At 46.4% G+C, this 17,416-nt stretch overlaps 1 non-coding gene across 1 annotated transcript; it reads left to right on the plus strand.

The window, feature by feature from the left end:
• Nucleotides 1-16,803: 16,803 nt before the first annotated feature.
• Nucleotides 16,804-16,875, plus strand: TRNAD-GUC (transfer RNA aspartic acid (anticodon GUC)). The gene has a single exon. It is a non-coding gene; the product is annotated as a tRNA-Asp (tRNA).
• The last annotated feature ends 541 nt before the right edge of the window (nt 16,876-17,416 follow it).

Below are 17,416 nucleotides of genomic sequence, written 5' to 3' on the forward strand. Positions count from 1 at the left end.
AATGCCTTGGAATGGGTACCCCCCATGTGGTTGATGTATCGGACTGCCGAGACATTGTCCATCCGGAGTCTGATACAAACATTGGCGCAATCTTTCGAAAAACTGCGAACAGCAAACGATCCTGCCAGAAGTTCCAAACAATTGATATGGAGCCTGGTTTCCCCTGGAGACCAACTGCCTCCCGTAGTGAATCCCTCGCAATGAGCACCCCAACCATGAAGGCTGGCATCCGAGTCTATGGTGAACTCCGGTTGCGGACCCATAATGGCTCTGCCATTCCACGCTTCCAGGTTCTTGATCCACCATCGCAATTCGTCCCGTGTGTCCGAGTCCAAGGAAATGAGATCTGCGTAAGAAGCCCCTTCGCGGAGGTGAGCTATCTTCAGACGTTGAAGAGCTCGATAGTGCAACGGGGCAGGAAAGATCGCCTGGATCGATGATGTTAACAATCCCATGATCCTGGCAAGGTAACAAATAGAAATGAAAGGGCGGTTGAGAGCCCGGGTCAATTCCTTGCGAATAGTACGGATCTTGGCAGAGGGTAGACTGAGGGACCCTGATTCCGCGTCCACTAGGAAACCCAGAAATTCCATCCTGTGGGCAGGCGTCATACATGACTTCTCCTCGTTGATGAGGAAGCCCAAATCCACCAGAAGGGTAATTGTCAACTGAAGGTGCAACAACAACGTCTGCTGGTCCTGGGCCATGATCAGGAGATCGTCCAGGTAGATGATAAGCCTTACTCCTTGCATACGAAGCCAAGCCACCACAGGCCGTAGCAGTTTGGTGAAGCACCACGGAGCTGATGAAAGCCCAAAAGGAAGACATGTAAAACGCCATCTCCGTGCCTTCCAAAAGAACTGGAGCAGGTCCCGCGACGTTTCTGCCATGGGTACAGTGAGATACGTGTCTTGTAAGTCCAACTTCACCATCCAGTCGTTTGGTAAAAGTAAGTCTCGAAGGAGATGGATTCCTTCCATCTTGAAATGTCTGTAACGAACTAAAGCGTTTAGTGACCTGAGATTGATCACTGGACGAAAGCCGCCTCCCTTCTTTTGAACCAGAAATATGTTGCTTACATAACCTGGCGACTCTGCGTTGGCGAGTTCTATAGCACCTTTCTCCCATAAATTTGACAATTCTGTCTCTATCAAAATCTGGTCTTGAGGGGAGAACATAATAGGAGACGGAAGAACAGGCTGGTACGGAATATCTATCAACTCTATTTCGTAACCCCGAACACAATTGAGGACCCACACGTCTGCCGTGAGATTTTCCCAAGCAGGGAAAAAATGACGGAGACGACCTCCCACCAGAAGACGGGAAGAAGGGATGGTTATATGTGTACTCACCATAGGGACGTCGCTGTGCTCTTCCCGAACCTCGTGAGCGCCATGGTCTGGCTCTTGACGGGAAAAATGGTGAAACCTGTCTGTACTGTCGGAAGTTGTCCATCCTGGTAGGAGGGGGTTGAGAGAAAGAGCCTCTGGAAGTTCGTGATGAACTAAAGGTGTTACGGCCGGCCAGACGGCCCCTGAATCTGCCGGCCCTGGTGGAAACCCGATTGTCGAAGACACGTCTCATAGAGGATTGGGCCTTATCTAACGCAGTGAAAGCCCCTACAAACCTCCCAAGTTCTTTTATGAAAGAATCTCCAAACAATAGCCCCTGAGCATCCTTGCCCGATTCAGTAAGGGCAAGGTTAACCAACTTAGGCTCCACTTTTAAGAGAATGGCTTTACGCCTCTCAATACAAAATGAGGTGTTAACGTTGCCCGCAATACATATAGCCCTCTGGATCCAGCCTAAGAGGGTATCCGGGTCAACGGCCTCACCCTTGTCTTTGGCAGTAGCCGCCAATTCAAACAATTTGGCCAAAGGACCAAAAATATCTAGGTGCTTGTCTTGACAAGACTTGAGGGCAGCCTCTAAGCCCTTTCTGGGGTTCCACCCTGACTTAGATAAGTATTGAACCATTTTAGGGTCCACCACAGGAGTCTCACAGACCTTGTTAGGTACAATAGGTCGTGGACATTCAGCCCGGAGCTTTTGTCTAGCAGTTTTACTAAGTGGTCGCCTGACCCATTTCTCGAGGTATTGGGCGATATGATCCGCCGGAACCCATTCAGCTGATCTAGGGTGATGGAGATCCTCGGGATCGAAAAGGGAATCACACTGGGGATCCAGAATACCCTCCGTGGTCGGGGAAACGTGAGAGACCTTTTGGTCCTCGAGAGTGGGGGATGCTAGCCCCGAGGAACGTAAAGGTTCCTCATCCAAAACCTCATCCTCGGCCGAGGACACATCCGACACAGACCAGACCTCCTCTGCGGAGTCAAGCTCCGAATCCGAAACGTCGATGAGTGCCTTTGCGCACTTCCACCGCCGCGCCCGTTCTGCCTGGCGCGGAAAGGCTCGTTTGCGTGCTGAAATCACGCCATCTTGGGCGGCATGTACATCGCCAGTCATATAATTTCTGGAGGTCGGAGGATTAAGATGCTTACGTTTAGCAAGCGCCTTCCTAGGTGCTGATAACGTGGGAGGGGCTGAGGAATGATGGTCAGGTGGTAAACTAGAAGTATGTTGAGGTACATTTTGATGAGAGGATTTTAGGGCCTGAGAAATTGAGTGAGACAATGTGGAGGTCATGGAGCCCATGGCTGCCAAAATGGCCTCTGAGACAGACTTTTGAAAGTCCATGTGGAGGTCCTGCCCCTGAAGAGGATTCACCTCCTTCCATACTCATAGGTGAAACATTAGCAGTAACTTCCCCAGTAGGGGTTACATTTTTGGTTGCCTGAGCAGGCATATCACTAGAAGTTTTATGCATGACTGAACAGGTGCTTAGAAGATAAGAACCTATGTGAAGAAAAAACTAACCTACTAAAATAAACTTACCCCTGCCTGGAAAAAACTGAAAAAAGTAATAAAACGCGGTACTGCAAGACAAAGACAGGTTCACCAGGGTGTAAGAGATGCTGATAGGTAGAAACGCCTGAAGATGATCAGAAAACGCTAACACGGCCGTCACAGCAGGCTTCGTGAGGAAGAAAAACGAAGCCACAATATGAAGAAACGGCGGACTCGCACATGCGCAGAAGAACGCGTAACACGTCCATTGCCGGAATGGCAGAGAAAAAAAAACCCCGCGAACAGCCGAAAAACGGAACGGAGCCGTCGGGTTCGCGTCTAAGAGGGACACAACTCAAACAAACTAAAGTCCAAGGCAGAACCAAACTCAAAAGCACAACGAACTGACAATAAAGAGAGAGTAACACTGGAGGTAGGAAACACTACATACGAAAGAGGGGTCAGCCGAAGGAGAAATAAGCAATAGAGCAAAATAAGAAAATACACATATCGAAGAATTATATAAAAAAAAATCAAATATATATGGTAAAATATGAGAGAATGCACTGGCAATACTTATCTTTCCAGTGAGCAGCAAAGAAAGAGGAAGTTTTGGAGGAGGAGTTTGGCGTTATGAAGCAGTCTGTTGTGGGATTGATTGTTGGAGTCACATGTTATACTATATATTTTTTCTCTTTGTACCTTTATTCATTTTTTCTTGCTGCTATTTTATCCAGTAAAGAAAGAGTTAAGCAATAGGAGCCTCCGTGTCTTGTCATAAAATCCAAATTTTCAAGCAATTGTACTGGAAATAATAATGCCAAGGTCGCAGGTTCAATCCCCGTATGGTCCTGTTGCTTCTTTTCTCTCTTTTCAGCACAGTCTTAACATGAGCTGTTGCAACGTGCAAACCTTGTCCTGTACGCACGTTGCATCTGGCTAAGGAAAGCTACTGATAATGGATTTAGGGCTTTTTGGAGCACGTGCTTGCAGTTAGTCTGCGCTTTCCAGCGGACGGAAGTTGGTACAAAACGTAGTGGCGAGTTAAGTCCTTTAGTTGATTCCCTTTTGATGACAATCCAAATTTTCAAGCAATTGTACTGGAAATAATAATGCCAAGGTCGCAGGTTCAATCCCCGTATGGTCCTGTTGCTTCTTTTCTCTCTTTTCAGCACAGTCTTAACATGAGCTGTTGCAACTTGCAAACCTTGTCCCATACGCACGTTGCATCTGGCTAAGGAAAGCTACTGATACAGGATTTAGGGCTGTTTGGAGCACGTGCTTGCAGTTAGTCTGCGCTTTCCAGCGGAAGGAAGTTGGTACAAAACGTAGTGGCAAGGTAAGTCCTTTAGTTGATTCCCTTTTGATGACAATCCAAATTTCCAACCAATTGTACTGGAAATAATAATGCCAAGGTCGCAGGTTCAATCCCCGTATGGTCCTGTTGCGTCTTTTCTCTCTTTTCAGCACAGTCTTAACATGAGCTGTTGCAACGTGCAAACCTTGTCCCGTACGCACGTTGCATCTGGCTAAGGAAAGCTACTGCAACAGGATTTAGGGCTTTTTGGAGCACGTGCTTGCACTTAGTCCTCCTTAGTATAGAGTAAACTTCTTACTCTGCACTGTCCACCTCTGAATCTGTTGCGGATGGATAGCATTAAATATGTCTCGCAAGCCTGATTGCCTATGCCGGGAGATATGGTAAAATCTCTAACTAGCACTCGTCCTCTTTTTCACAAGCTGGGGCAAGCCCGGGGGTAGAGACCCTTTACCTTTTTAACGATACAGCTTGTCCATTAGTAGCTTTTTTGATGATGACAATACAAATTTTTGGGCAATTGTACGGGAAATAATAATGGCAAGGTCGCTAGTTCCATCCCGGTACAAGCCAGTCACTTCTATTTTCTCCTTTCAGTACAGTCTTAAAAGGTGCGTGAGCTTTTGCAGTGTACAAACCTTGCACCAGACACTCTTTAAATCTGTCTAACGAAAGTCACTGATACAGGTTTTAGGGCTTTCGGGAGCAGCCACATCCACAGCTGGTCCTCGTTAGTATAGTGGTGAGTATCCCCGCCTGTCACGCGGGAGACCGGGGTTCGATTTCCTGACGGGGAGGCCTTCCCTTAGTGCTTTTGATTGCTCTGCTGGATTTCCAACTTTGCAAATGAAACCCCAATACCGATTGTAAGAGTAAAATCCTTACTCTGCGCTTTCCAGCGGAAGGAAGTTGGTACAAAACGTAGTGGCAAGGTAAGTCCTTTAGTTGATTCCCTTTTGATGACAATCCAAATTTCCAAGCAATTGTACTGGAAATAATAATGCCAAGGTCGCAGGTTCAATCCCCGTATGGTCCTGTTGCTTCTTTTCTCTCTTTTCAGCACAGTCTTAACATGAGCTGTTGCAATGTGCAAACCTTGTCCCGTACGCACGTTGCATCTGGCTAAGGAAAGCTACTGCAACAGGATTTAGGGCTTTTTGGAGCACGTGCTTGCACTTAGTCCTCCTTAGTATAGAGTAAACTTCTTACTCTGCGCTGTCCACCTCTGAATCTGTTGCGGATGGATAGTAATAAATACGTCTCGCAAGCCTGATTGCCTATGGCGTGAGATATGGTAAGGACTCTCTGACTAGCACTCGTCCTCTTTTTCACAAGCTGGGGCAAGCCCGGGGGTAGAGACTCTTTACCTTTTTAACGATACAGCTTGTCCATTAGTAGCTTTTTTGATGATGACAATACAAATTTTTGGCGCAATTGTACGGGAAATAATAATGGCAAGGTCGCGAGTTCCATCCCGGTACAAGCCAGTCACTTCTATTCTCTCCTTTCAGTACAGTCTTAAAAGGTGCGAAGTTGGTACAAAACGTAGTGGCGAGGTAAGTCCTTTAGTTGATTCCCTTTTGATGACAATCCAAATTTTCAAGCAATTGTACTGGAAATAATAATGGCAAGGTCGCGAGTTCCATCCCGGTACAAGCCAGTCGCTTCTATTCTCTCCTTTCAGTACAGTCTTAAAAGGTGCGTGAGCTTTTGCAGTGTACAAATCTTGCACCACACACTCTTTAAATCTTTCTAACGAAAATCACTGATACAGGTTTTATGGCTTTCGGGAGCAGCCACACCCACCGCTAGTCCTCGTTAGTATAGTGGTGAGTATCCCTGCCGGTCACGTGGGAGTTTGATTCCCTGACGGGGAGGCCTTCTGTGCTGTCTTCTGTGCTGTCTTCTGTACTGTTCTCATATTTATTTAACTGTCCACCATATTATTGGTTCTTCCATCACCATATTGTTTCTATGTATGGTCGTTTTGCTGCCATCTGCTGGCCAGAATTTGTATGCTGCACGCCTCTGTTCTTGTTAATAAAGCTTTCCTTTGCTGGGTGTGTTTTCAGGAGCCTGGGTCCATGTCACTTCCTGCAACCCTTGTGTGAGGGATCTGCTTTCTGTGTGACTGGACATTCATCACTCGGGCTCGTAAGGCATCAGTTTTTTGACCAGCAGTTAGCCTCAGGAAAGATATCAACAGACAACACCAAGGTCATTTCAGTATTATACCAATGTTTGTATTTTGGGTCAAATAAACCCACATTGATTCAAATCACTGTGTCTACGTGTATCCGTATAACCTGAGCTTTTGCCGCTCCTGTCTGCTCCACTGCTTGGACACGAAGGTAGGAAAGTCACACAGCCACTACCAGTTACACCTTCATTCGCCTTCATGTGGAGACAGAACAGTCAAAAAACTGCCTTAGTGACCAGTACCACACTCAGGAATCTCCCTAGCAACAGGCCCACGTGCAGCAAATCTGCCCAGCCACTGAACATGTCTGGGCAAGCCTAGGGGAATCAACGTGCATCCGCAGTATCTACTCCCTCGCCTGGACGTCCTCCACAACTCTAAAAACCCAGCAATTCACTCAAAACACCTTAGGAAGCTTATCAAGTGCCCTATAGGAACCGTGCAGCAATTTTCAGCCCCCAATTCAAAAGTTTATTTTCTTAAAGAGATAGCGCACCTTTAATCAAAATGGCCGAAAAGGACCCTGCTCAGTTCCCCAGTGATAAAACAAAGCAAATGCAACCTGATAATGATAATTATGAAGAGCAGGAAGCAGAACCCACGCTTCCAGCAGACCAAGACGCACGACCAAGACGCTCTCTTAAACCGACGATAAAGGTCATTGAAAACTATCACACCATGAAAGATGAGCTATGTGATAACCTGGAAGAGCAATGGGAACGGGTTTCCTCCCTCATGTCAGGACTTAAATCCTCCTCAGGTGGTGCTGCCAGCTTACAAGTCGCCGTTGGACGGCTGAACACAGCTTATGAAAGCTACAAGGGACTATCCACAAGGTATATAACCTTTCTAAGAGACTCTAATATCGATGAAGCCTCATCAGAACTGAGCAAGGCAGAATCATTAGACAGAGAAAGAGACGCCATGGTGCAGGATGTTAAAGATAAAGCGGAACTCCATATCTCTCATATGCAGGAAACTAGATCACACAGATCAAATTCATCTAAACATTCCTCCCGGTCATACAGATCATCGCGCTCTAGAAGCTCAGCCATGAGTGACAGAATAATAGAGGCCCGCATAAATGCAGAACAATCCAAGGCGAGACGTACCTTCATTGAGAAAACAGCTCTTGCAAAGGCAGAAGCAGAAGCTCGGATAAAGATTTTTGAATCAGAGATGGATGAGGAAATTGCGTTAGCCAAAGTAAGAATACTTGAGCAAGCATTGAGCCAAGGTCTTGATCCAGTCTGCTCGCTACCACAGGAAATGGACGATCCAGTCGATCGCACCAGTGACTATGTGCTGAAACAGTTACCCGTGCCACCCCTTATTTCCAGTACTGTACAAGTCGACAACACTGAAACCTCCGAACCAGCTTTACCTACGGTGCTAGTGCCACCCACAGCACCCGAGCAAGCTAATAACTGTCACCCGGATGTGCCCACTCAAGGACAGTTATTACAGCAAGATCAGGTGCTTTCTGGCCTACCTCCACAGCTCAAGCAGCAGTCATCAGAATCTACAGAGGCTAAACCACGGCTCAACCCTGCAGCAACATCATTCTACCCGGTAGCGTCTCACCCTTTCACGCCAAGCAACCCATACGCCCCAGGGGCATCACAAGTTGTCATGGCAACAAGCAGTGAGAAATCAGATATGTCTGAGTTCGCCAGGTTTATGGTGAGCAGAGAGCTAATCAACACCAGTCTTTCAAAGTTCGATGACCGTGCAGAGAGCTATAGAGCCTGGAAAGCAACCTTCAAAGCCGCCATTGCCAACCTCAACCTAACCGTAGAGCAAGAACTTGACCTCATGATCAAATGGTTGGGCCCAGGCTCTACAAATCGTATCAAGAGCCTCAGAACTGTCTATGTGGGACAAGCAGAAGCAGGTCTCGCTGCCGCCTGGCAGAGACTTGAACGGACCTTTGGTAGTGCAGAAGCGATAGAGAAGGCCCTATTCCAGAGACTGCAAAACATCCCAAAGATCAATCTCAAGGAAGTCCATAAGCTTCAGGACTTAAGTGATCTGCTCATGGAACTGGAGCTAGCCAAAAGAGACCCTCGTTTGACTGGGCTGTGCTACCTGGATACAGCGCATGGAGTGAACCCAATTGTTGTGAAGCTACCATACGGTCTGCAAGAGAAGTGGGCAGCGTCGGTCTCAAGGTACAAAAGAGCACATGACGTCACCTTTCCCCCATTTATTCATTTCTGTAGGTTCATCGATGAACAGTCCCAGATGAGGAATGACCCCAGCCTTGACTTCCTGGGGTCCAACACTATAGCCTCAGCGACGTCATCATCAGGGTTTGAAAGTGTCATGCATAAACACAGAGACTTTAAGAGCAGCGTGAGCGTTAGAAAGACTAACCTACCATCACCTGCAGTACCCACGGGAAAACAGTACACTACCTCATTAGGAAACAAGTCCTTCAATCGTGAATGTCCCATTCATAAAAAAACCACACTCACTGAACAAATGCAGAGGGTTTAGATCCAAAACCATACAGGAGCGCAAGAAAGTCCTCACCGAGCTTGGGGTATGTTTCAGATGCTGCGCTTCATTGGAGCACATGGCCAAGGACTGTAAATCTGCCATCAAGTGTGAAGAGTGTCATAGCGAAAGACATGCCTCAGCTATGCACCCAACCCCACTCGCCAGGGACTCACCGGCTGCAGTCGCCATTAGCCCCGCTCCAAGTCATGGCGGGGAGCCCCAGAATCACGCCAACACCGCCACAGCTGTTTCCTGCTCATGCTTGGAAGTATGTGGGGAGAGTCAGAGTGAGAAATGTTGTGCCCGACTATGCCTAATCAAGGTTTACCCAGACGGACAACCAGAAAAGGCAGTAAGAATGTATGCCATCATCGACGACCAAAGTAACCGGTCCCTAGCGGGACCTAAATTCTTTGAAGCCTTTGGAATCAAAGGACCATCAGAACCCTACACCTTAAACACCTGCTCGGGCCGCATAGAGACTAGCGGCAGAAGGGCACAAGGATTCATTGCTTCTCCTATCAATGGGGATACCGAAATACCCCTACCGACGCTGATCGGATGCGACCAAATACCCAACCATAGGGATGAGATTCCTACCCCAGAAGTTGCATTTCACCAACCACACCTAAGGCACCTAGCCAGCCTTATCCCACCTATGGACATCAACGCCGAGATTCTACTCCTGCTCGGCAGAGACAATCTAAGGGTACACAAGGTGCGTCAACAATGTAATGGTCCCGACTATGCACCATACGCCCAGAGACTGGACTTGGGATGGGTAGTCATAGGGAACGTATGCTTAGATCAACCAGGAATTGACTCCTTCAAGACTTATGTGCGTGGAGATGGACGCACAACTTGCATTAAGCTGTGTCCTCATCACTATGAGGTGAAAGAGAAGTCTCCAGACCTCATACAGCCACCTGACATAATTTCTCCCTTCTTTGCCGAAGACTTGGGGAGATCAGTCTTTCATACAACCATATAATGGACAGAGAGTCCTTTAAAGACGAAACCGATCACTGGGTTTCTCCATTACCCTTCCGAGCTACCAGGCTAAGACTCCCTAACAATCTGGAACAAGCTCTGTCTAGATTTAACTCTCTTCAGCGTACCATGAACAGCAAGCCTGAAATGAGAAAACACATTGTCGCCTTTATGGATAAAATATTCCGTAACAACCACGCAGAAACAGCTCCATCCTTAAGGAAGAACGAAGAGTGCTGGTACTTGCCTTCATTCGGAGTGTATCATCAATGGAAACCTAATCAAATTAGGGTTGTTTTCGATTCAAGCGCCAAACATCAAGGTGTATCTCTAAATGATGTTCTTCTCACAGGTCCCAATCTGACAAATAACTTAGTAGGAGTGCTGATGAGGTTCAGGAAAGAGCCTGTCGCCATCACTGCCGACATTGAACAGATGTTCCACTGTTTCGTAGTCAGAGAGGACCACCGGAATTTCCTCAGGTTTCTGTGGTACAAGGACAATGACACCAATGCAAAGATGGTGGAGTATCGAATGAGGGTGCATGTATTTGGAAACAGCCCTTCACCTGCCGTAGCAACTTACGGCCTTCGGAGAACTGCATTAGAAGGAGAGTCCGAGTATGGAGCAGACGCGAGAGACTTTGTAGAAAAGGACTTCTACGTAGATGACGGACTCAAATCACTACCGACTGAAGAAGCGGCTATCAGTCTGCTCAAGAGGACTCAAAGAATGTTGTACCAAGCTAAACTTAGACTACACAAAATTGCTTCAAACAGCCTGGCCGTAATGAGAGCCTTCGAGTCAGGTGATCATGCACCTGGATTCAAGGACATTAACCTGGGACTGGACAGTCCACCTGTGCAGAGGAGCTTGGGCCTCAGGTGGGATCTCTCGGCCGACTCCTTCGGTTTTCAAATAAGTTGTGCAGACAAGCCATTCACAAAACGTGGTGTCCTATCAGTGGTGAACAGCCTATTTGATCCGCTGGGATTTGTAGCGCCCATCACCATACAAGGTAGATCCCTACTGAGACAACTTTCTGAAACCGTCAAGGATTGGGATACCCCACTTCCTTCTGATAAAGAGCAAAAATGGGAAGCCTGGAAACAATGTTTGTGTGCCTTGGATGAGATCCACATCCCGAGATGCTATGTCAAAACCTCATCTACCTCTAGCATAAAGAAAGAACTCCACGTGTTCTCAGACGCCTCCACGGAAGCCATTGCAGCGGTTGCCTATCTGAAGGTGACAGAACTCAACAAACAAAGTCACATTGGATTCGTCTTTGGTAAGGCTAAGTTGGCTCCCAAGCCTGATCATACTATTCCCAGACTTGAACTCTGTGGGACTGTGTTAGCAGTGGAGATTGCAGACTTCATACAACAAGAACTGGGTGTCGACATAGAAGAGGTCCAGTATTACACGGACAGTAAGGTCGTTTTAGGTTACATTTATAATCGGACTAAACGATTTTATGTGTACGTCAGTAACCGCATAGAGAGAATCAGGAGGTCTTCAAAACCTGAACAATGGCACTATGTGCCATCCAACTTTAATCCAGCAGACCACGCCACTAGGCCGATGTCTATAGGTTCCTTTATTAACTCTTCTTGGCTTACAGGTCCGGAGTTTCTGTTGAGACAGAGGGACGAATGTGTACAGGAAGTTTTCAGCATCCAGGATCCGGATAATGATCCAGAAATCCGCGCTGAAGTTAGTGCATTAGTTACTGGAATAAAGCAAACCTCCAGCCTCGGTTGTCAGCGCTTCCAGCGTTTCTCCTGTTGGATGAGACTCGTCAGAACTATCGCTAGGTTAGTGCACATTGCGAGATGTTATCACAGTTCTCAACAAGATAAGGATTGTCATGGTTGACACGTCTGTCATAAACCCCTCTCTGCTGAAGATATCTCTCATAGTGAGTCCCTCATAATACGCCATGTCCATCAGGAAGAATTCAACGTAGAATGGAAGTGCTTGTACAACAAACAGCGGATTCCAATAAAAGGCCCTCTTGCCAATTTAAATCCAGTTATGGACGGTTCTGGCTTGCTGAGAGTCGGTGGTCGTTTGAATCAAGCCCACCTAGGAGTTGCAGAACAAAATCCTCTCATCATTCCCAGCAAACATCATATCACTGTCTTGCTGATCCGACACCACCACGAAAAGGCTGAACACCAAGGCAGACAAATCTCTGAGGGCAGGTTACGGTCTGCAGGCCTTTGGATTATAGGTATGAAAAAACGTGTGGCCCAAATACTTCACGACTGCGTGCACTGTCGTAAAGCAAGAGGAAAACAACTATACCAACAAATGGCTGACTTGCCTGTGGATAGACTATGTACAGAGCCACCATTCACCTACGTTGGCCTAGACATTTTCGGGCCATGGATGGTGTCTGCACGCAGGACCCGTGGCGGTCACGCAAACAGTAAGCGTTGGGCTGTACTATTCACTTGCATGAGTGTGCGTGCCGTTCACATAGAGGTGATAGAATCCATGGACACATCCAGCCTTATTAATGCCTTAAGACGGTTCTTCGCAATCAGAGGACCAGCGAAACAGTTGAGGTCTGACCGCGGAGGAAACTTCATCAGAGCAAGTAAAGAACTGAACATCGATACCAAGCCCACTCAAGATCAGTTGGCAGAGAAAGGTTGCACTTGGATTTTCAATCCTCCTCATAGTTCCCACATGGGGGGCTCCTGGGAGAGGATGATCGGGATCTCACGCAGCATCTTGAATTCTATGTTAATGGATGTAAACTCTTCAAGGCTCACACATGAGACCCTAGTCACCCTTCTCGCTGAAGTTTCAGACATAATCAATTCAAGACCACTTGTGCCAGTGTCGATGGATCCTGAAACACCAACTGTACTGACTCCTGCTATTCTCCTTACCCAAAAAACGGAGGATACGCTAATACCTAGTAAAGAATTTACCCATGCGAACATCTACCAGAAACAATGGAAACGTGTACAATACCTAGCGGATTACTTCTGGAACAGGTGGTGAAAGGAGTATCTTGTGATTCTTCAAGGAAGAAGAAAATGGCAACACCACGAACCAAACTTGAAAGAAGGAGACCTCGTGTTGATGAAGGAGCAACAAACCGAACGGATTCACTGGCCTATGGGACTTATTACAAAGGTTTTTCCTAGCAAAGATGGCAGGGTCCGGAAGGTGGAGTTGACTATCTTCAGAAAGGGTGAGCATAAAACGTTTGCAAGGCCAATTAACGAACTTATTATGATACTACCCATCGAGAACATCCCTGCAGGATAAACAGAACTGAACTTGAATTTTGTGGATCTTCTCCATTCCAAGTTTGAAACAGGACTATGTTGTAATGTTTCCTGTTTTATTCTAACATGTTTGTTACAGGTTTGTTCCATATATTTTTTGGAAATTACTCATAGTGAAATTCCCTTGGGAATTTCAGACGGGGAGTGTGCTGTCTTCTGTACTGTTCTCATATTTATTTAACTGTCCACCATATTATCGGTTCTTCCATCACCATATTGTTTCTATGTATGGTCGTTTTGCTGCCATCTGCTGGCCAGAATTTGTATGCTGCACGCCTCTGTTCTTGTTAATAAAGCTTTCCTTTGCTGGGCGTGTTTTCAGGAGCCTGGGTCCATGTCACTTCCTGCAACCCTTGTGTGAGGGATCTGCTTTCTGTGTGACTGGACATTCATCACTCGGGCTCGTAAGGCATCAGTTTTTTGACCAGCAGTTAGCCTCAGGAAAGATATCAACAGACAACACCAAGGTCATTTCAGTATTATACCAATGTTTGTATTTTGGGTCAAATAAACCCACATTGATTCAAATCACCGTGTCTACGTGTATCCTTCTAACCTGAGCTTTTGCCGGTCCTGTCTGCTCCACTGCTTGGACACGAAGGTAGGAAAGTCACACAGCCACTACCAGTTACACCTTCATTCGCATTCATGTGGAGACAGAATACCTTCCTTTAGTGCTTTTGATTGCTCTGCTGGATTTCCACCTTTGCAAATGAAACCCCAATACCGATTGTAAGAGTAAAATCCTTACTCTGCGCTTTCCAGCGGAAGGAAGTTGGTACAAAACGTAGTGGCGAGGTAAGTCCATTAGTTGATTCCCTTTTGATGACAATCCAAATTTTCAAGCAATTGTACTGGAAATAATAATGCCAAGGTCGCAGGTTCAATCCCCGTATGGTCCTGTTGCTTCTTTTCTCTCTTTTCAGCACAGTCTTAACATGAGCTGTTGCAACTTGCAAACCTTGTCCCGTACGCACGTTGCATCTGGCTAAAGAAAGCTACTGATACAGGATTTAGGGCTTTTTGGAGCACGTGCTTGCAGTTAGTCTGCGCTTTCCAGTGGAAGGAAGTTGGTACAAAACGTAGTGGCGAGGTAAGTCCTTTAGTTGATTCCCTTTTGATGACAATCCAAATTTTCAAGCAATTGTACTGGAAATAATAATGGCAAGGTCGCGAGTTCCATCTCGGTGCAAGCCAGTCGCTTCTATTCTCTCCTTTCAGTACAGTCTTAAAAGGTGCGTGAGCTTTTGCAGTGTACAAAACTTGCACCACACACTCTTTAAATCTGTCTAACGAAAGTCACTGATACAGGTTTTTGGGGCTTTCGGGAGCGGACAAACCCACAGCAAGTCCTCGTTAGTATAGTGGTGAGTATCCCCGCCTGTCACGCGGGAGACCGGGGTTCGATTTCCCGACAGCGAGTCCTTCCTTTAGCGCTTTTGATTGCTCTGCTGGATTTCCCCCTTTGCAAATGAAACCCAAATACCGATTGTAAGAGTAAAATCCTTACTCTGCGCTTTCCAGTGGAAGGAATTGGTACAAAACGTAGTGGCGAGGTAAGTCCTTTAGTTGATTCCCTTTTGATGACAATCCAAATTTTCAAGCAATTGTACTGGAAATAATAATGCCAAGGTCGCAGGTTCAATCCCCGTATGGTCCTGTTGCTTCTTTTCTCTCTTTTCACCACAGTCTTAACATGAGCTGTTGCAACGTGCAAACCTTGTCCCGTACGCACGTTGCATCTGGCTAAGGAAAGCTACTGATACAGGATTTAGGGCTTTTTGGAGCACGTGCTTGCAGTTAGTCCTCCTTAGTATAGAGTAAACTTCTTACTCTGCGCTGTCCACCTCTGAATCTGTTGCGGATGGATAGCATTAAATACGTCTCGCAAGCCTGATTGCCTATGCCGGGAGATATGGTAAGATCTCTAACTAGCACTCGTCCTCTTTTTCACAAGCTGGGGCAAGCCCGGGGGTAGAGACCCTTTACCTTTTTAACGATACAGCTTGTCCATTAGTAGCTTTTTTGATGGTGACAATACAAATTTTTGGGCAATTGTACGGGAAATAATAATGGCAAGGTCGCGAGTTCCATCCCGGTACAAGCCAGTCACTTCTATTCTCTCCTTTCAGTACAGTCTTAAAAGGTGCAAAGTTGGTACAAAACGTAGTGGCGAGGTAAGTCCTTTAGTTGATTCCCTTTTGATGACAATCCAAATTTTCAAGCAATTGTACTGGAAATAATAATGGCAAGGTCGCGAGTTCCATCCTGGTACAAGCCAGTCGCTTCTATTCTCTCCTTTCAGTACAGTCTTAAAAGGTGCGTGAGCTTTTGCAGTGTACAAACCTTGCACCACACACTCTTTAAATCTAACGAAAGTCACTGATACAGCTTTTAGGGCTTTCAGGAGCAAGTGCACCCACAGCTAGTCCTCGTTAGTATAGTGGTGAGTATCCCTTCCTGTCACGCGGGAGACCGGGGTTCGATTCCCCGACGGGGAGGCTTTCTTTTAGCGCTTTTGATTGCTCTGCTGGAGTTCCACCTTTGCAAATGAAACCCAAATACCGATTGTAAGAGTAAAATAATTACTCTGCGCTTTCCAGCGGAAGGAAGTTGGTACAAAACGTAGTGGCGAGGTAAGTCCTTTAGTTGATTCCCTTTTGATGACAATCCAAATTTTCAAGCAATTGTACTGGAAATAATAATGCCAAGGTCGCAGGTTCAATCCCCGTATGGTCCTGTTGCTTCTTTTCTCTCTTTTCAGCACAGTCTTAACATGAGCTGTTGCAACTTGCAAACCTTGTCCCATACGCACATTGCATCTGGCTAAGGAAAGCTACTGATACAGGATTTAGGGCTTTTTGGAGCACGTGCTTGCAGTTAGTCTGCGCTTTCCAGCGGAAGGAAGTTGGTACAAAACGTAGTGGCGAGGTAAGTCCTTTAGTTGATTCCCTTTTGATGACAATGCAAATTTTCAAGCAATTGTACTGGAAATAATAATGCCAAGGTCGCAGGTTCAATCCCCGTATGGTCCTGTTGGTTCTTTTCTCTCTTTTCAGCACAGTCTTAACATGAGCTGTTGCAACTTGCAAACCTTGTCCTGTACGCACGTTGCATCTGGCTAAGGTAAGCTACTGATACAGGATTTAGGGCTTTTTGGAGCACGTGCTTGCAGTTAGTCCTCCTTAGTATAGAGTAAACTTCTTACTCTGCGCGGTCCACCTCTGAATCTGTTGCGCATGGATAGTATTAAATACGTCTCGCAAGCCTGATTGCCTATGGCGGGAGATATGGTAAGATCTCTGACTAGCACTCGTTCTCTTTTTCACAAGCTGGGGCAAGCCCGGGGGTAGAGACCCTTTACCTTTTTAACGATACAGCTTGTCCATTAGTAGCTTTTTTGATGATGACAATACAAATTTTTGGGCAATTGTACGGGAAATAATAATGGCAAGGTCGCGAGTTCCATCCCGGTACAAGCCAGTCACTTCTATTCTCTCCTTTCAATACAGTCTTAAAATGTGCGTGAGCTTTTGCAGTGTACAAACCTTGCACCAGACACTCTTTAAATCTGTCTAACGAAAGTCACTGATACAGGTTTTAGGGCTTTCGGGAGCAGCCGCACCCACAGCTAGTCCTCGTTAGTATAGTGGTGAGTATCCCCGCCTGTCACGCGGGAGACCGGGGTTCGATTCCCTGACGGGGAGGCCTTCCATTAGTGCTTTTGATTGCTCTGCTGGATTTCCAGCTTTGCAAATGAAACCCTAATACCGATTGTAAGAGTAAAATCCTTACTCTGCGCTTTCCAGCGGAAGGAAGTTGGTACAAAACGTAGTGGCGAGGTAAGTCCTTTAGTTGATTCCCTTTTGATGACAATCCAAATTTCTAAGCAATTGTACTGGAAATAATAATGCCAAGGTCGCAGGTTCAATCCCCGTATGGTCCTGTTGCTTCTTTTCTCTCTTTTCAGCACAGTCTTAACATGAGCTGTTGCAACGTGCAAACCTTGTCCCGTACTCACGTTGCATCTGGCTAAGGAAAGTTACTGCAACAGGATTTAGGGCTTTTTGGAGCACGTGCTTGCAGTTAGTCTGCGCTTTCCAGCGGAAGGAAGTTGGTACAAAACGTAGTGGCAAGGTAAGTCCTTTAGTTGATTCCCTTTTGATGACAATCCAAATTTCCAAGCAATTGTACTGGAAATAATAATGCCAAGGTCTCAGGTTCAATCCCCGTATGGTCCTGTTGGTT

The sequence above is a fragment of the Sceloporus occidentalis genome, unplaced genomic scaffold, assembly GCF_023333645.1.
Source record: "Sceloporus occidentalis isolate IW3139 unplaced genomic scaffold, rSceOcc1.0.p SCAF_22, whole genome shotgun sequence".
NCBI classification, from domain to species: domain Eukaryota; kingdom Metazoa; phylum Chordata; class Lepidosauria; order Squamata; family Phrynosomatidae; genus Sceloporus; species Sceloporus occidentalis.